The sequence below is a fragment of the Typopeltis vanoorti genome, chromosome 10 (assembly GCF_054136105.1).
Source record: "Typopeltis vanoorti isolate ZY-2024b chromosome 10, IOZ_Tvanoo_1.0, whole genome shotgun sequence".
Classification (NCBI taxonomy): Eukaryota; Metazoa; Arthropoda; class Arachnida; order Uropygi; family Thelyphonidae; genus Typopeltis; species Typopeltis vanoorti.
Window position 1 is genome coordinate 127,780,089 of NC_143558.1, and position 21,063 is coordinate 127,801,151.

Consider the following 21,063-nt stretch of genomic DNA (forward strand, 5'->3'; position numbering starts at 1 on the left):
TTTTTTTATAACTTCTTTCCTGCTAACATCTATATCACCTAATACTATAACCACAGTTCGGACGTAGAAACAAATTCGCTAAATGAATTTCTAGAATACAGAGCTGTTTCATATGATAGCGTTGAAGAGCTTTAACAACATAAATGTTATCATCTTTAGGAATTTCATGGTTTAGTTTTTTACAAAGTCATGAAAATTAATACATTTAAATTTAAAATGTTGATATTCGGTAATTATTCTTGGTTACGAAACGAATGATTGGCTAAAACTATACGCCTTTTGGCGGAGGGGATACCCAGTGGTCATATACATTCAAAATTCAAATTGAACATTTGCGCGCCATTTTGAAACGTTGTTGTTAACAAAAGTAGTTGCATGATTAAATCCGGAAATTCAATATATTTCACCAGTTAATTCAAATCGCTTCTAAAAGGTAAGAACTATTATAATTTTAGCTATTTGGATAGGATGTTACGTCGCGTGCGTAGTGCATGGTAGTCATGTGCGCCATTAGCCTGGTAACAACTGGCTAACGGCACTAAAAATGTCCTTTGTGTTGGTGTATCCACTTATATACGCTTATCCAGATATGCTCATAATAAATGTACACATACACGTTTGTGTGACTGTATTCAATAAATAAATAAATATATATACATGCTTATCTGTGTGTTTAATGTATATTGCTTACATTCACATACATATAATTGCATGTCTGTGCATAGTGTGCGCGCATGCAAGGGTGTGTTTATGTATCATAACTTTTGGAAGAATTTGGATCTTATCTTTTTAGATTCAGTACTATCCGTTAATAATATGTTATGCATACTAAATATAATTGTATACTGTATAACTGAAATAAGTGTTAAATATCTCAATCTTTTCCTTTGTTTTATTTACTTGTTCTTCCAAACTGTAATTAAAAGCACATCGTATTGTCCTGTTATACACACAAAACTGAATTAATTTTATATTTTAATTTTAAATTTAAGAGACACCCAGATATCATGATCATGTTTTACAACATGGTTGACTGAAACGCTCATTGACATGCTATAGTTGATGCAGATATGTTAATTGGAAAAACCTTATTTATTTATTTTTATATTCGTCATGTGCATAACTTTTTTCTTTTCTTTTTTTAAATTTAATTTGTGGAGCGGTTTATTTTTATTGCAAGTTTTTAAGGAGCGAAAAGAAATGTGATTAATTTTACAGTGAGGAAACAGGAATGTAAAGGCAAAGCGACTCTTAGCAAGCATATTGCTAGTCGCCTTAGCAACCGCGATGCTCAACTTCGGTTGCTTAATTCCGGACAGTATAAGATAACCTTCTCATATATAGCATTAAATAAATAAATAAAAACTGTATCGAGAGTCCAGTTTTATGCATCGATATAAACCATTGAAATATATTATGAACCATACTGAGACTGGAAATGTTTTGTTAACTATCATTTGTTAAGATACTTAAAGTGGGTCAAGATGTTTGGACTATTACATACGTAGCGGCTTTTGTAATAGGTCAGAGACAAAAAGACAGATCCCATTGAGATGAGAGACTATTTTATTTATTAAATATAGTTGTCATTAGGTAATGCCAGTTTACTATAATGGAGTATTTGCAGTTGCTGTTGTAGTTTATAACTGTATTCATATAGCACAGTGATATAAGATTAATGGAATAGAAAATTTGGAAGTAAAATGCATAATAAAATAAAATAATTTCCTACATCTAACCTTGTTGCTTTAATATGATCTAATGATCAGTGAGCCAGCATATAAGCTACCCAATATGGATCTAATATACAGCAATGATGGTTATATATTGTTAAGTACATAAATGTGAGGTGCAGTAGGGGTTTTGTATGTGATTGAGTATTATATTAAAATATATACACAAAACTTTGTAAATGAATATTTCTGACAGTACTCTATGTACATCAAGCTCAAGTGACTTTACTAAGATTCTCCTGAACATCTAGTATTAATTTTAGACATCTAGTATAGTTGGAAAATATCCCTCCACCTTAGGGAATGTATTCAAGCAAATTACCATCTGGATGTATTTTTAATCATATTATAATTTTGTTTTTTTCCTATGTGAATCCTGCCCACAAAAGATTACGAACACCAGTAGGATATTAGCACAGTGAGGGGCTAAGGATTATGAACACCAGTAGGATATTAGCACAGTGGAGCGGCTAAGGATTGATTATTTGGGAACCTTGCTCCTGGATAACCTAACCCTAAGCCAAAACTGACACTTTTTCAGGCCACTTTAGGCCCTGTAATAAGCATTAGCAATGGTCTCATAATGGCCAGCTACCACTTAAAAACGTTCACAAATGGTGATGCTTACAGTATAATTTGGATGCTTAGCCTAGTGATTGGAAAGTACTGTCCACTTGGCTAACCAGCCAACAAACTGATGTCAAGTCTGGAATGCTGAGTATGAAGACATAGTGAGGGAATGTCATTTTACAGAGCCTGTTAGCAGGACTAGAGAAGGAGCGGGTTCAATAGTTTTTACTATTTAATGTGGAGGAGATTTTCATAAGGTTAGAGACATGATATGGATAACTAAATAGCATCAAGTTCAAGGTTTTTTTTGGTGCATTGCCTCAAATGGGAGAACGGTATTCTCAGGTGGGATAGATTTGGGAATTATAATGTTAGGAGGTGGACATGTGAGAAGTATTGTTGAGGGGGGGGTAAGATCTTAGTCATGAGAAATAAGAGGATGGGTTTGATAGCTTTGCAGTTTAATAAATTATCCTTTGCTTTGCAGTTTAATAAATCACCCAATAGGAGGATAAGATGCTTTTAACAGTGATACCAGTGTTGTAAAGTAGTGTAAGACATTGGTTGTAGTTAAAGTTAAAGCAGGTGGAATTTGGGTCTTAAATTGTTTCTTCTCTTTTTTTTAGGTGGTTACTGCCCATGAACGGTTATTATTAAACCTATAGTACATTTGTATTGGGCATGGACTAAAGATTTTTCCCCCATTTTTATCAATTATATATATATATATATTTTTTTTTTTTTTTTGTAATTTTTTATTTATTTTTACATAGCTGGAAACCCTGCTCTAGTTACCAAACATGGATCTTTTTCAAGCTACTTCAGGTCTCCAGCAAGTGGAGCAGTAGTCTCACATGGATGATGAAATTCATTTGCCACTTAAAGACAATCACAAACATCAATGCCCACAGCAGGATTCAAACCTGCAGCCTGCTGGTTGGAGAGTGCATATGCTAACCACTTGACCAATCAGGCCAGCAGTCTAATATAAGTAGTTATTTGCTTCAGTATCGGTAGTTATACAAGATAAAAATTAGTCATAGTATTAACAAAAGCTTATAAACTGACCAGATTTAGGATTGACAAAAAATGGTGATACATTAGGCAAATATAGTACTTCACACGGGTTGTGATGCCTTACTTGTTAAGATATCTGTCTTACTGTAAGCCCTGTAAACCTTCAGTTCAGTTTTATCCATGTTATAAACACTGAATTGAATGAATACTTTGGCAATTCAGCATTGCAAAAGCTGAGTTTATGCACTCAGTCTGGAATGCATTCCATTCTCATCCATTCCAGATGTGGATGAGACAAGTGATTGAGGAATGATGGTGAACAGGAAGTTGAAATATAGGGGAAATATTGCAGAAATTATGAAAATTCATCATATAATTGTTACTGTAATGTGATGGACACTGACAAGCATGGATAAAGAAGTAGAAATATGGAATATAAGGGAAACAGAGATGAATGACTTCTCAGGACTGGAATGTTGAGTATGACCACAAACTGAGAAATGTGGTTTTGTAGACCTTGGCAGGTAAAAGGAGAGGTTATATCAACAAAAATGTTATGCAGTAGATGCACACAATAGTGAACCACTATAACAAGACATTGAGCTATACGATCTATGGGAAAAACTCACATAGAACCAATGCTATTTTAAGCTTGTCATAAACAGTAAAAAAGGAAACCTTCAATCTTTTTACTGTTTGTAATAGTGAGCTAATTTCCTAGCAAATGACATCACAATCAGGAGACAAAGGAAATCATTTGAAATGAAACAAAACATATCACAGGAAATAACGCACGAGAAAATCATGTAAATAAAACAGAATAAAAGAAATCACAGGATACAGAACAAAGAAAATGGCGGCAGGAAATCGTACATTAATCACCAGAACTTATGTATTTTAATATTAGTGGAAGAAGTTCAAATGTGGATATGCAGCTGTTTTCAGATCAATCAAAGCTGGGAAGAGATATATGAAGTTAAACTGGTGTTGTGGCATTTCAGGAGAATTTGAGTAGTTTGTCAGGATAGATAAGCAGATTGCTAGTTCACTGTTACAGAGTTCGGAAATTTGAAAGTCCATCCTAGTATGCTATATATTCATTTGCTGGGGGTTTATTGAAGGAAGTAAAAAAGGTAGATGAGGTAAATTTTGGGTAGGATCTTAAATTTATCGTTCACATTGCAAGAATTGTTAAGACAGCACAGCAGATTATGGTGGTGATAAACAGAAAATTGATGTGTAGAAAGAAAGAAGTTATAACTTAGTTTAATATTAACACTATTACAATATAAAACAAATGCTGGCAAAGGTTGGTCGATTGGTAGAGCCTCTGCTACTAATGGCTCAGTTAAGTAAGTTTGAGCGCGATTAGTAGTTGGAAGGGGACAATCATTCAATGCTGTTGGAACACCCTCCCTCGATGAGTCTTTGGACTCCCTGGAGGTGTCAAATAATAATAATAACAAAACTAAATTGTAAAAAGATTTTTATCAACTGGCTTATATTTTGCTGGATTTCTTTTTCAAAACCAGCATCTTCAGAGCAAAACAACATATTACAGTTTACATGTGACAGTAAGTGAAACAATTCAAATTGTAATGGAGAAAAGATCTAAAGTCCTAATTTGGAGTCCTGTAATATTGATTAAAAGAAGTATTACAGTTGAGTAGGAGTTGATCTCAAAATGACAGTCTCCCAAATTTTTGGCAGATTAATACACCCATACTTGTTAAGGTTAGGAGAATGCTTTATAGCCATTACCTACCTACCCACCATCTGGCATTACAGCCTGCTGTGAGCCTTAGCCTCCTGTACAACTTGCTTCCACGATCTTCTATCCTTGACTAGTCTTTTCCAGCCTTTCACTTTCATAGTAGTCAAGTTTTGGATTACGTTATCAATCCATCTTAATCTCAGTCTTCCTTTTTTCCTTGTTGCATATATCTTTTCTTTCAGTATTCTTCATGGCATACAGAAGTGTTCCATTCTCTCTGCATGACCTAACCATTGCAATCTCTGCTCTTTTCTGTCCAACTTATAGATTCTGTGGTTTTCTGAAGTTAACATCACCATATATTTAGTTTTATTTACATTGATCTCTAATCCCATATCATTAGTTTTTCTTTCCAGTTCATTATACACTTCAATTAACCATTTCTTAGTCCTTGACATGATGATTATATCATCAGTATAAGCATATAATTGACTTGATTTATTAAAAATTGTCCCTCTTTGATCTAAATCTTTAATTGCATAATGTAAAGCTATAATAAATAATGTTGTTGATAGTCCATCTCCTTGTTTTACACCTTTATTAAATTCGAAGGGGGTTACTAAATTTATTATCTATTTTAACTTTTGCTTTTGTTTTTTCATCGTCATCATTATTAATATAATTAATTTTGGTGGTATCTCTAATTTTTTCATAGCCTTTTATAGACTATCTCTGTTTAGACTGTCAAATGCTTGCTTTAGTCTATAAATAACATATGTAGGTCTATTACATGCTCAAAACATTTTTCCATCATCCGTCTGATAATGAAAAGTTGATCAATGGGGTACTTCTGTTTGATCTAAATCCACACCGATATTCTCCTGTTTTCTTTTTAGTAATCTCTAAGCATGTCATTTATTATGGATGTAAGAATTTTATAAACTACATTAAGTAATGTAATACCCCTATAACTACTACAGTCGAGTTTATCTCATTTTTTATAAATAGGAGAGATGATGCCAACATTCCAGCTGTCTGACATTTCTTCCTTGGACCATATTGCCGAAAATATATCCTGTAGTACAAAACATAACGAATCCCCTCCGTGTTTCAGTAATTCTGCAACTATATATTCTTCCGGTGCTTTATTATTTTTTTGTATTTTAGTTTCAATTTTACTAGTCGGTGGTTTTATAGGGGTATTCTCTTCTACATCAATGTCCTTTCTTGTTTCTAATTGAATATTTTCCCCATTTTCTTCTCTATTTAATAAATACTTAAAATATTCTGCCCATCTTTCTACTATTTTATTTTCCTCTCCTAATAAATTTCTTTTCTTATCTTTGCATCCACTAATTCTTGGTTGAAATCCTTTTTTCATTTTTTGGATGGCAGCATAATATTTTCTGCTTTCATTTTTGAGTATTAAGTTGTTCTATTTCACTTATTTGTTTCATAATCATTTTCTTTTTTTTTTTCCAGTATATTATTTGCTTTTCTTCTAAGTTCATTATATCTATCCCGATTACTTCTAGTGTTTAGCTGCATCATTTGTGCTCTGGCTCTGTTCTTCTCTTTTATAGCTGCATCACATTCTTCATTATGAGTTCTTTTCTTTTCACCTATCATTTCAGCAGCTGCTTCTTTAATCATATTTTCTACTCTATTCCATTTTCCATCAATACTATTGAATCCATCAGTTATGTTATTTTCAGTTTTATTTAATTTAGTTTTCAAGTTATTTTGGTATTTCTTAGCTTCCTTTACATCATTACAAAGTTTATCTATGTCCCATAACACAGACTTCTTTTTTGTCATCTTTATCATGATCATCAAATTCCTGCCATGTAGGAATTTGATGATGAAATACAGGATATGATAGTACTACATGAAAAATGTACATCATTACTAACTTCCTATCTACAATTTTCCTCCAAATCAGTCTGTTACTTGTCAAGACTCCAACATTACCAGATCTTGTATTTCTATCGTCTAAGGCACTTTGTACCGTATCAATCCACCTATATCTTGGTCTTCCTCTGGGTCATTTTCCTACTAACTTGGCAGAGAAGACTTGTTTTGCTAATCTTTCCTCGCCCATTCTGTTTAAGTGACCATACCACCTGAGATTAGCTCTGCTAACACATTCTTGGATGCTGACAATGTCAAGTTCTTTCCTAATATAATCATTTTTAATATGATATTGCCATCTGTTCACGCCTCTAATCTTTCTCAGGACTCTCATATTTGCAGTCCTTAGTCTTTGGTCAAGTATTTTACTTCTGACCCAGCTCTCAGATCCATAAGTTAAAACTGGTTTGAACACTGTCTTGTATACAGCTAATTTAGTGTTCCGACAAATTTCTCTCTTATTCCATATGAATTTATTCATTTGACTGCCCACTATACCAGCTTTGTTGATTCTGCTGTCTATTTCCATATTTAATTTCGCGTCTTCGGTAAAAGTCGTGCCTAAGTAGCTGAAATGTTTTACTTGTTCCACAGGTTCCCCATTCACAACACAGTTGACATTTTCAACAATTCTAACTATTTTCATTGTCTTTGTCTTTTTAATGCTGACCTTCATACCATATCTATTACAACAGTTATTCAATTTAGTCAGGGAATATTGCAAACTTGTAGTGGATTTATTTAGAAGTATAACATTGTCCGCATAAACCAAAGAGCTGACATTAACATCTCCAATTCTGATATTATGTTTAATACCACTTTCCTTCATAATGTGATCCATATAGATAATGAATAACAGTGGGGATAATGTACATCCTTGTCTCACACCAGATTTAACATTAAACCATCTTCCTGTACTTCCTTCAATTCTTACTGCTGACTTACAACTCCAATAAAGACTAAGTATTGCTTGATATAATGCCCCATTGACACCATATAACTGTAGCGTATTGAATAGCTTCTCTCTTGGCACCTTGTCATATGCCTTTTCCAGATCGACAAAACTTAAATACAGATCTTTGTTATATTCCCATGCTTTCTCAACTGTTTGTCGTAAAGTGAAGATCTGATCCTGGCAGCCCTATTTAGCTTGAATCCAGCTTGTTCTTCACCAAGCTTTTCTTCCACAATTCTTTTGGAAATTCACAGTTTCGAGGTTTTCTGAATAATTTAATTATATGCTATGTCACTTCAAACATAGTTTTTTTTTTCTTCTATAGATGGTTGTACTAATTTTCCAATACATTTTGGGATAATTCTTTACTGTTAAAGGGTGGGAATTCTTAAAGTATGTCGTGATGGCGGGTGTGATTAGGTTTTCTGAATAATTTAATTATATATAATACTAATGTAACTCAAACACACTTTTTTTTTTTCTTCTATAGATGGTTGTACTAATTTTCCAATACATTTTGGGGTATTTCTTTACTGTTAAAGGCTGGGAATTCTTAGAGTATGTCGGGATGGTGGGTGTGATTAGATTTTCTGAATAATTTTATTATAATAGTGTCCTTAAATACACACACATTAGACATGAAAAGTTCCTAATGTATCCATTTTGATACTCTAATATGTACCCTATGATTATTCTTATGACAAAAAAAAACTATTCAGTATTAGAATTACACTTACTAAAAACATACAAGCAGTGATTATTGAAATTACAATTATCAATTGTTATCTTTAAGTTAAAATTACTTACAGCTTTCCAGAATGGCTCTTCTAAATACGAATACTCAACCGTTTCTCAAGTATACTTGTATAGATCTTGCCAGAGGTTTTCTCTGGCAAGATCTATACAAGTATACTTGTATAGATCTTGCCAGAAAACTGAATGTAATTTTCACATTCAGTTTTATTTCCCTTTTTATATATGGGTACTATTAGAGCTCTACTCCAATCATCGGGAATTCATCCCTCTGTCCAGGCTTTCTAAACTATGCAGTGCAGCCACTGTAAGACTTATACTTTTATAATTCTGATTGCAAATTGCATCAATAAATCATCATTTTCATTGTTTCATGTAACATAAATATTCCTGCCACTAGATTTTTATCTCTCCCAATCTTAGAGTTAAAGTCTCCCATGATTAATAGAATATCAAATCATATATATCATTGTGTCTTACAGCAGACTTTGTCAAATTGCTCATAAAATCGATATTTATCAATTTCTTCTTTCTCCTCAGTTGGTGCATGTGCTGAAATGACAGTAATGTTTCTAAATTTTCCAGTTCCTCCATCCTGCATCCCACTTCCTTCTCAGCCTCACCATCCTCTTTCATTGTTGAACCTAAGTATTTAAAGTCACTGACCTTCCTGATGACATTTCCTTCCATTTCCAGATCTGTCTTCTGGCTGCCATCCACTTTGCAACACATATACTCGGTCTTACTTCTGCTCAGTCTCATACCTCTCTCTCTCTCTCTCTCTCTCCCAGTACTTTCCTCCAACTTTCCAGTTTGGCTGCCACTTCTTCTCTTGATTCTGCACACAGCATGATGTCATCTGCATACAACATAGTCCAAGGCGCATCTTCTCTCACTTCCTCCATCACCACCTCCATCACAATATTAAACAGGAACGGACTTAATGCAGACCTTTGATGCAAGCCAACTGTCACTGGAAAACTTTCTGTCACTCCCAGGCAGGTTCCAACACTTGTCTTCACATTTCTGTACATCTCCTGCACCAACCTGATATATTTCTCCAGTACCTTCTTCTCCCTCAGACCCTTCCAGACTTCTTGCCTTGGCACTCTATCATACGCTTTCTCCAGATCAATAAATACCAGATGTAGCTCCTGTTGCTTCTCTCAAAACTTTTCCATCATCTGTTGTACCCTGGGTATATTTTCCTGTTGGCAAACTTTCATGAACAGGTCCCACGGCAGATCAATTCCCTCTTCACCCAGAGCCTTCCATGCCTCCACTGGAATCCTGTCCTGGCCCACCTATTTTCCATTCTTCATCCTCTTCATGGCCTCCTTCACTTCCACTCCACTGTTGTTCTGCACCATCCCCTCAGAAGGCTGCTCATCTTCTCTGTGAGTCCTTGCATTTTCCTCATTCAAAAGTCCCTTAAAGTATAGTCTCCACCTGTTTCTTATGTCCACATCTCTCCATAATATTCTTCCTTCAGCGTCTTTGATCTGCCTCACATGTATGATGTTCTTTGAAGCCTTATTTCTAAATTTTGCCAATTGATAAATCTTTCTCTGTCCTTCCTTTGTTTCTAATTGATCATAAAGGTCTTGATATACCATGGCCTTTGCCTGTACAACTCTTTTGGCTTCTCACTTTTTCTCTCTGTACTCTTCTCTGTCCTCTTCCACTCTTGACTCGTACCACTTCTGCTTTGCCTTCCTCTTAGCCGTCACTGCATCTTGTACATTATTATTCCACCACCAACCCTTCTTCTGCTCTCTAATCTTTCCAGATGTTTCACCAAGCACCTCAATTGCACAGCTTAGAATTACTTTGGAATTATGTCTCCACCAGTCTTGTACACTTTCTAGTCCAACCGAAATCCTCTCTAGCACCTTCTTCCTAAAACGGTTCCTCACACCCTCTTCTTTTAAGCGAAACCACTTAATTTTCTTCCTCTCATGGCTTCCAAAGGTTCTTATCTTCGACTTTATTTCAAAGTCTGCACACAGCAGCCGGTGTGGCACTTGATCTGTTGGGATTACTTTACAATTTGTTACTCCTTAAGATGTTTTCTTCTAGTCAAAATGTAGTCAATGTGTGAACTATTGTAGCCACTTTTAAATGTTATCAAATGTTCTTCCCTCTTGCAGAAGGAGTTCACAATTGCCAGATCAAACGCTACTGCAAAGTCCAAAATCCTCTCTCCTTCCTGGTGCATGATTTCCGCTCCATGGCCACCATGCACCCTTTCGCAGTCCCTATTCTGTCTCCCTATGTGTCTGTTCAAGTCTCCTCCGACAATCTCTATCTCGTTTTCTTCCAGTTCCCTCATTTCTTCATCAAGCACATTCCAGAATTCATCTTTCACTTCTGCTGTACAGCCAACTTGTGGAGTGTATACACATAAGACGATCAGTTGCTCTTCTCAAAGACCCAGTTTCATTCGCATGATCCTGTCGTTCCTCCTGCCCACTTCCAGTACTTCGCCCTTCATTCTGCCACACACCACAATTCAGACACCATTTCTTCCCTCTTTATTTGCTCCAGAGTAGAACAATTTATACCCGTCTCCTATTTCCTTTGCCTTTTCTCCCTTCCACCTTGTCTCCTGCACACATAAAATATCCATCTTCCTCATCATGTCTGCCCCCTCTCTTCCCCTTCCAGTCATGCTTCCAACATTCAACGTTTCCACACGCAACATTCTCTTCACTTGCTGGGCTCGCTTCTTTAACCGCAACCACCCTTGATCCACTACTCGCATCTGTAGGGTGATGTGGCTGCGCATCGCCTAAGGGGTACACCCTAGCCCTTGTATCACTTTCTTTTCGACTCATTTAATCATATCTAGAGCTGGCAGTGAAGTTTTATGACTGGATGCCCTTCCTGAAGTCAACCCTTGCCATTTATCCAGGCTTGGGACCGGCACCTATTGGGGCTAGCTTGCCCCCTTCAGTGGCTGCAATAGGCGAAATGATATAGCAAGATAGGAAAGATTCACCCCTAGCCCTCGAATACTCTAATAGCATTAGGGGTAAGGAGCAAGAATAGAAGAAAGAAGGGTAGAGGACCAGTCTACAGATAATGTAACAGATGTACATTACATGAAGTAAGGCATGCTCCAACATCAGGTACCTCAGGTTTGCCATGCCCCTACTTGCTAAAGTGAGCCCATGAGCTAGCTTCTTAGCCATTGCTGACTCTAAAAATAGTCTCTGATGTGTAACAACTTCTATATAGCATGCTGATTTTCTTTCATCTAATTCTGTGTGAAGGTGTGTCCAAAGCATGGTGTGGCAGTCCTGACTTGCCATAATAATGCTAGCGAATGTATTTCTTATGTTTTCCAAGGCCAATGCTAACAGATCTTCTGTAGTTGTAATTTATCTATTTTGTGGAGCTGTAGTCATTGACAAAGATAGTTGAACATTCATCATTAGAACAAATTTCTCTGGCTCTGTGTATAAGTGTTTTTAGAATTCCATACTATTGGTCTGTATTACGATGCAATTGTTTATATACAGTAGTGAACAAATTAATCCGAATAAACCAAATTTTTGTTAGGTTTTTAGTTTTGTTTTTGTTTCTGTCACAATAATTTTGGTTTTGGTTTTTTAGTTTACTATTTTTGGTTTTGGTTTTAGTTCACTATTTTGGTTGAGTGCTGCGTTTTAACTGTCTCTATGATGTTTATTAATAGTGTTGTGCATTTTTAATAGTGTAAACAAGTTGGCATTCGTAGTGTTTTATTCATTTTGTGTAGCTATAAAATGGATACATCTCCAAGAAAGCATTCAAAAATATGTACTCTTTCTCATCCATGACTCAAAGACAAATTGCCAATGAGTGTGATTTTGGTTTGGATACTATTAATGCGATTTTAAAGAGGTTCAGAGAGACAGGTACCTTTTCTTCTGATAGAAAAGGGGAAAAAAAACTACACTTACTCAATATTTTTTGCTAGTTAGGAAAAGCAAAATGAATCCAGAATTGTCTGTTGTAGATTTAAATAGGAACAGCAGCTAGTGGGATTAATGTTTCTGACATGACAGTTTGTCGAAGGTTGTTGGAAGCAGGAAAGACTGCCCACAGACCAAAAAGAAACAACTGTTGATGAAGGCTATGCAGAAAAAGAGGTTTCAGTGGGCAAAAGTGTACAAAGATTGGACTGTTGAGAAGTGGAAGGAGGTCATATTCTCAGATGAGAACCATTTCTTTGGCCCAGGAGAGCAAGTACCCTGTGTTTGCAAATCACCAGCTGAAAAGACTTCTCTCACCTACCTTCAACAAGCTCCTAAACACCCAGCTAATAAGATGTTTTGGGGTTGTTTTGCATATGATAGACCAGGATCACTTGTGCTTGTTGATGATAGGATGAAAAATGACCATTACATAAAAATATTGGAGAAAAGAGTGGTTCCACGGATCCAGAAGGACAAAGAACTCGTCTTACTAACAGGATTTTGCTCCATGCCACACTTCAAAAAAAGTGAAAGAGTTCCTTAAAAATCACATCATATTGCTTTAGTGGCCAGATAACTCTCCTGACATTAACCCAATAGAAAATTCGAGCCATAGTGAAAACAGACTTAGAAAATTAAATTGCGATGCAAAGGATAACTTAATATAATCCATTATAAAAGTATGGTTTCATGATGCAGAAATAAGAAAAATGTGTTCTACGTTGGTAGAATCCATGCCTAAGTGAATTAATGAACTTATTAGGAACAGAGGAGCACATATAAATTCTTAGGTAAAGTTGAAGTTTAATTATTGTACTTATTTTCTTGCAAAATTAAAATTTTTCTTTTAAATGTGAGTGTTTGGATTAATTTGTTTGCCACTGTAGATATCTTCTTGTGTATATGTGTTGGCTTTCAATAAATGGAAAAAGATAGTGAATCATCTGAAAGGCAAGTGACTAAGTGTCAAGGAAAGGCAAACAGTTTCTTGATGTTTTTCTAATGTGAAGTGACTTTTGGAGTGTTGGCTGTTAAGGTAAGTTACAAAAGAACCTTGGATTATTTTTGTTTTTGCCCATGGGGGCCAACTTGCAAGCACATCATCAATGAAGCATAACCATGCTAAGGGTTTGAACATAGCTGTGGTAAGTAGTTTGTTCTCAAAGTGTTCCATGTGAAACTTACCTATAGCTGTGACTTAGCCTACTATGGACAGACAGAATGAGCTGTTAACAGTCACCTTGGAGAACATAAGAAATGCATTCGCTACCATAATTATAGCAAGTTAAGAATAGCAGACCATGCTTTGGACACTCCTTCACACATGATTAGATTGAAGAGAAAGACTATTCTTAGAGTCAGTAATAGTACGAAGCGTTCTCCTAACTTTAAAAAGTATGGCATTAATTTGCCAAAAATTTGGGAGACTTCCATTTTAAGAGCAACTCCCACTTAACTTCAATACTTCTTTTATTCAACATTATTCAACATAGAGGTAACCAACTTAGGACTTCAGATCTTTTGTCTGTTAAAATTTGAATCGTTTCACTTACTTCACTTGTAAATTATATGTTGTTTTGCTCTGAATATGTCAGTTTATGTAATTTATGTATGAGGCTTTGATTGTTGTACATTGCACAGATTCTTTGGACTATTGTTAGTGGATACGAACATCTGTTTTTGAAGATGAAGATATTTTTGAGAGTCTAGAGAGGAGAAGATGATAAAGATAACATCATGTCTTTGGAATGTTGGTACAAATGAGAACAGATAGATGGAATGCCATCTACACAGTGGGAATGAAACATTTAGTGAGGGAGTTTTTTGTAACAGATTAATACAGAAGAGATTTTTCATATAGTAGAGGGAGATACAGGGTGATCAGAATTAAAGTATTGCTGTTTAAGCACTGCCCATTGATCCAAATGATGTGAAACTTTGTAGGAATACATTGTGCATCGTGCAAAAGCAATATCTGAGAATACAGAAGTAGTTCGGAAATTCACCGCCGAGGGCTCTGTATGACCACATGTAGATGTAGTAATTTGTGTGTGTGTGTGTATAAGGAGAAAAGTGATAAATAACACATTTTTATTCACTTCCATTATTCATTCAACGGCTGTATTGTTCAGTGTGCTGCCTTCCTGGTATCACCCAAACTACATCCTTTGCACATTTTCAGCAGCAGAATACAGGTCGGGATTGATGTTGCACACATGCTGTGTTATGTTGTTTTTCAGTGCTGGAAAGTTATCAGGATGATCCCAGAGCCAGAAGTCAAAGGAGGTCAGATCAGGTGAAGGAGGCAGCCATGCAGTGGGAACCACAAGACTGATCACTCTGGCTTTGGTGAAATGTTCTTAAAGAACCTCCTGTATGGATTGACCGATGTGTGGAGAGGCCCATCTTGCATAAAAATGACTGAAATCCATGCACAGGTACTGCTGTATCTGTGGCAAGTCAAATTATTTATCATATTGCGATTCCTCTCGGCAGTAACTGAGCAGGTCACAGGATTCAGCTGACAAATGTCCTCAAAGAAGAATAGTCCAATGATAAACAAAGCTGTAAACCCTCACCTGATGGTAACTTTGGATGAATGCAAAGGAATTTGTTGGATTGCATGTGGGTTTTGTGTAGCCTATACCTGACCATTGTGTGTATTCACAGTACCGTTCACGTGAAAGTGAGCCTCATTTCCCCACAAAAATCCTCCATGACCACACAGTGTTTAGCTCACTTGAGCAAGGTGAATATCATTCAACTTTCAAGGTTATCTTGAAAGTTGAATGATATTCACTTTAACTACACTTTGTGGTCATGAAGGATTTTGTGGGGAAATGATACAGCATGTGTACTGCAGGAACCGATGCTGTTATTCATGGCCTGCTCCACAACGGCAGCAACAACTTCATTAACTTGTGAACTCATTGCTTTGCGACCTCTGCCAGGTCTAACTCTCAATGATCCCACTTCTTCAAAATGAATAGCTGTTTGTCACAGAACACATGGAGATAGTGGACCTCATCAACACAATTTCAGGCAACGAAATTCATGTAGTGCAGCAAGAGCATTACAATTGTTTAGATAGTACAGCTTCATGAGCAAAGCATGTTGGGACAAGGTTAGTGCCATCACTGTGGATGGTATTAACAACCAGAATAAAAGGAAAAATCACGTGTCCATCTTTTTAAACCTTCCTGGTATCTACAGAGTTGTGTGATAGGCAAATTCCTTGCATTTGGTGTTTACAGTGCCTCTGGTTGTGAATTTTGGAACTACTTTTCTGTTTCTCAGATATCACTTCCTCATGATACACAATGTATTTCCTTCAAAGTTTTGCAGCATTTGGATCACTGTATGGTGCTCCACAAGGCTTTAAACAGAGATAATACTTCAATTTTGATCACCCTGTACACAAGAGAGCAAGAAGCGATCCTTTGAAGTTATATAAAGAAGGCATGAACAAGAGAACAAAAAATAGTTTTTTTTTGCTTGGAGAGTAGAATGCACTGAAATGCAATGCACCAGACTATGAGTGTCTCAGGGTTGTGGAATGATGGGTAAGATATAATAAGGGAATAATTTTTGCATATTGAAGTGGAGAGGTGATATGATTGAGAGGAGCCTATCAGCTAAATAGTGGAGAGAGCATGACTGAACACTCTGTGCAGAATAAGGTAGCCTGTAATGAACTGTAACTCTTAAGTCTGGAATAATTCCAGTATTATTGACAATTAATGAGAGATAAGAAAGCAGTAGGAGATTTTGCTCAAGTCACAAATTTGTGCATAGATTTATTTGTCTGGGAAGATAGTTTTTGAAAAGGTTCTGGATCAGCTAACAAAGATTACTTGTAGAAAGTTTTTTCACTTGGTTACAAAGTAATTTATAATAGATAAATCATATCCTTATCCAAGTGTAACCAGTAAAAATAACTTAACACGATAACTTCAGTAACTGACTTTAATGAAATAAAGGTACAAATATTTCGTACTGAAATTAACAGTACATCATCAGTATAGAACAAACAGTTAAAAGGAATGGAATACAAAGTACAGAACAGTCGGTGGATTAACAATTAAAATTGTTGCTGCATGCTAGAAAATGAATATTAATAAAATATTTAAATAATTCTTAAAAACTATTTCTTTGATGGTTACATAGGATAAGAATCTCCCAAACTTTTGGGGGAGAGAGACAATAATTTTCTTTCAAATTTGGCCGATGTAAAAGGGCTTCGCAACTTTCTTTGAAAAGGCATTCATATTTAAACTTACATCTGTGGAGAAGACAACACTGGATATTGTGTTTAGTGTCAATACTATGTTGTACCAGACTTTTGAGGTTTCATGTATTCAATATAATACTGATGTTCCTTAAATATAAAGAGCCAGTAGGCTTCAATTCGGCAATATAAACATTATTTAAATTAAGAGGATATTAAATCCCACATTGTTTTAAAACCGAATAAGAAACTCAAAGATTGGAATCAGAGAGTTTCATGCCGAATATAGTATAATAAACTATAAAAGTATCGGCGACTACTAGCCCACATTGTTTTAAAACCGAGCTAGTAGTCGCTGATACTTTTATAGTTTATTACACTATATTCGGCATGAAACTCTGATTCCAATCTTTGAGTTTCTTATTCGGTTTTAAAACAATGTGGGATTTAATATCCCCTTAATTTAAATAATGTTTATATCGCCGAAATGAAGCCTATTGACTCTTTATATTTAAGTAACTTAATGGGTGCACCTCTTTGACAACTCGTATAGCAGAGTATACAAGTTCTTTTCGCTATACCCTTTGGTATTCATTTTGGTCTAGCTCACTGATGAACCCTCAATAAAGGCTGAAACCGGTCTGGGTAGTGATCTCCCACCATAATGTAATAACAGCATACATTTCCTAGGAAATGTGTTTTACATTATGGTAAATACCAAGAATAGCGATCAGAACCTTACCACCTTTGCTGCAAGTTGCCCGAGTTTGTACTGCGTACTAGGACTACTTGCATTAGCTCACACTAGTAGTCGCCAATACTTTTATAGTTTATTATACTATATTCGGCATGAAACTCTCTGATTCCAATCTCTGAGTTTCTTATTCAGTTTTAAAACAATGTGGGATTTAATATCCCCTTAATTTAAATACTGATGTTCCTTCATTCTTTTTTCCACAGAACGGCCTGTTTGTCCAAAGCATGTTAAATTACATTCACATGGTATCTGGTAAATGCCAGCTAATGATAGAGGTGCCAATTTGTCTTTTGCAGATGTCAACGAGTGAGAAATTTTATTGATAGGAAAATATGTAGGAATGAGATGATACTTCAAAATTCTGCCAATAGGTACTGAGATGCCGGAAATATAAGGGATTGGAACCCTGTGGTCTGGTGAAGAAACCTGAGGTGTTGGGACATAAGTGTCAATTATCTGCTCGATTTGATTAGGGTTGTAACCATTAAATTCTATTAACTTTTTTATAGTGAAAAGTTCTTGTTGTAAGCTAGAGGGAGAGGAACACACTTTATGTGCTCTATTAATTAAAGACTTGATAACACCAATTTTTTTGAGAGGTATGATGAGCAGACTTTGATGAATGTATCTGCCAGTAAAGGTAGGTTTTCGATAGACACTGGTTGATATGACTGGTTTGTTATAAAGTACCAGAGGATGTCCAAGAATGGTAAACTACCATCCTTTTCTTTGTCCATGGTGAACTGAATGCATGGGTGAAGGCTATTGATCTGTTGTAAAAGAAAGTTGCGAAGCCCTTTTACATCGGCCAAATTTGAATCGAAATGATTGTCTCTCTCTCTCCCAAAAGTTTGGGAGATTCTTATCCTATGTAACCATCAGAGAAATAGTTTTTAAGAATTATTTAATATTTTATTAATATTCATTTTCTAGCACGCAGCAACAATTTTAATTGGTAATCCACCGACTGTTTTGTACTTAGTATTCCATTCGCCTAAAAGAAAGGATTGTATTCCATTCCTTTTAACTGTTTGTTCTACACTGATGATGTACTGTTAATTTCAGTACGAAATATTTGTACCTTTCATTAAAGTCAATTACTGTGGTTATCGTGTTAAGTTATTTTTACAGTTATGCCACAGATGAAACTTTTCACTTTAAAGAAGTGCAAGCAGTATTTGTTTGACTAGGCTACGTGTATATAAACGGCATTGAATTTTATATTTTATAAAGGCCATTAATAGTATCCTGTAATACACAGTACATATTCTTTCAGACATATTGCTATGTATTATGGGAAGATACTGAGGTTAAATGAATGTAGGATTATCACTATATTATTAAAATACTTTGAAGATATTTTATGTGCAAACTTTGTTTGCGCTTAGTAAAGGATTGAAACAAGAATATAATTTCTTGTTTGTTATAAAGATTACCTGATCCAGGAGAGAAGGTCTAAAGGTCACTTGACCTTTCTAGTAAATAGGAGAAGGGTTCATGCAGTTGAGATATGCACACATCTATATCAATCAATCAATGGAATTTACATAAGGATATTTTTAAAGGGTAGAACAAAAAGATGAAACAAAAACAGTAGGCTGTCAATAGAAATTCTAAAAAAGAAAGCATGTACCAAGTGAGTGAACTCTAAAATTCATTTATTTGTAAATTATATAATTTGATATGAGATCAAAAAGTTAATTTTAAAGTGATAGGTGTCAGTGTTATTGTGAATATTGTGACAGTTAGCAGACTCTGTCATTTGCTTTTGATTGTAGGGTATGATGATGATAATTTTGTGCATGAAGTTCTGTTTGCAGATGCTTAGTGGCAATATTCCCTCTAATTTTTGCTGCCCCATGTGTGCATGATAAACATCGTGTTCACAAGTTTCCAGTCTCAGACTAAATGTGTGCAGCAGGCTGCACACATTTAGTTTGCACAATCTTATGTTCCCCACATTAGTTAAAGTCACAAGCCACAAACTTTTAATTGTATGTTGTTATATGTTGCATGCTAAATATTTCTTTAATGAAAACCTAAATGCTTGCTCCTTCAGCTACTAAAATATAAGGGGGACCAGAACGTAATCAATTTTTTGAACTACATTTTTAATATAAATTTTATTAAAGAAAAAATTAACATTATTCAATTATATAATCGCCATCGTTAATTATAACCTTATTCCAACAATCTACTAAGTTTAGAATTCCTTTTTTGAAAAAAGTTTTTTCTTTGGAGGCAAAAAATGACATCAAATTCCTTTGTACATCATCTTGTGAACGGAAGGTTTGATTTCTTATGCTGTATTCTAAGGACCTGAATAAGTGATAGTCACTACGGGCAATATCCGGCGAATATGGAGGATGAGGTAGAAGTTCCCATCCTAACTGCCTAATGTTTTCTTGAGTCATTCTTGCAGAATGTGGTTTTGCATTATCTTGCTGCAAAATTACCCCTTTTCTATTGACAAGCGGGATGTTTGATTAACAATGCTTGATGTAGTCGCTCTAATTGTTCAAAGTATTGTTTATACTGTGATAGTCTTACCTTGTTCCATGAGTTCGCAATGAATAATTTCATGAATATCCCACCAAGCGCACAACAGAACCTTTTGTGGATGAAGTCCATCTTTAGGTGTTGGAATTGGAGTTTAATTTGGAGAAAGCCACTGTTTTTTGCATTTAATATTCTTATACCGCACCCATTTTTCGTCGCCAGTTATGACTCGTTCCAAAAAATGGTCATTTTGTTGTCTGGTCGACAATGAATTGCAAATTGTCCATCTCTGTGCTTTATTGTTGTCTGACAGTTCATGCGGTACCCATACACCCTGTTTAAGAACCTTGCCACTCTTATGTAAGTGCTCTTGGACAGTTGACCATGATGAATTATGTTTTTCTGCTAATTCTTGTATGGTTTGTTTTGGAACTGATTCAACGAGAGTCTTAAGAGCATTGTCATCTAGAGTAAGAGGTCTTCCAGATCGAGGAAGATCAGAGAGATCAAAATTTTTTTCTGCAAATCTCCTAAACCATCGCTGACATTTGTTAACCTGCAATACGTCTCCATAAGTTGAGCAAATGATTTTGGTAGCCTCGGTAGCATTCTTTCCTTGGTGAAACAAAAACACCATACAATGACGTAAATGCTGCTCTTCAACTTTAAAGTCCACCATATTAAAAAAAAAAATTTTTAATTAAAAAAAAAAAGATTTTTTAAAATAAAGTAATTCTAATATTTAAATAAAAATCAAAATTAATCATTTATGTGTTTTTTAAAAAAATACAATCGGCTAAAAATGAACTATTAAAAATAATTTATTACTTTCCGGTCCCCATTATACTACATATATATGCAATTTATAAACATATCATGGCACCATTGTCTAGCCATTCAGATTTAAACAATTTCACAGCTCTTTTCTGTTGTAATTTCAATCACTGATGTAATATTTCCTATA

General features: G+C 35.3%; 1 protein-coding gene across 2 annotated transcripts in view; it reads left to right on the forward strand.

Annotated features, from left to right (window-relative positions):
* The first annotated feature begins 292 nt into the window (after positions 1-292).
* LOC150102781 (dual specificity tyrosine-phosphorylation-regulated kinase 1B-like) overlaps positions 293-21,063 on the forward strand; it is a 323,866-nt gene continuing 303,095 nt past the window's right edge. Inside the window, exon 1 of one of the 2 annotated variants that reach the window (XM_090398758.1) lies at positions 293-433. The gene's annotated coding sequence lies outside the window, so the exon portion shown is untranslated. Of the gene's footprint in view, positions 434-19,186; positions 19,237-21,063 lie in introns of those variants that run through there. The other variant, XM_090398759.1, reaches the window with a different exon arrangement.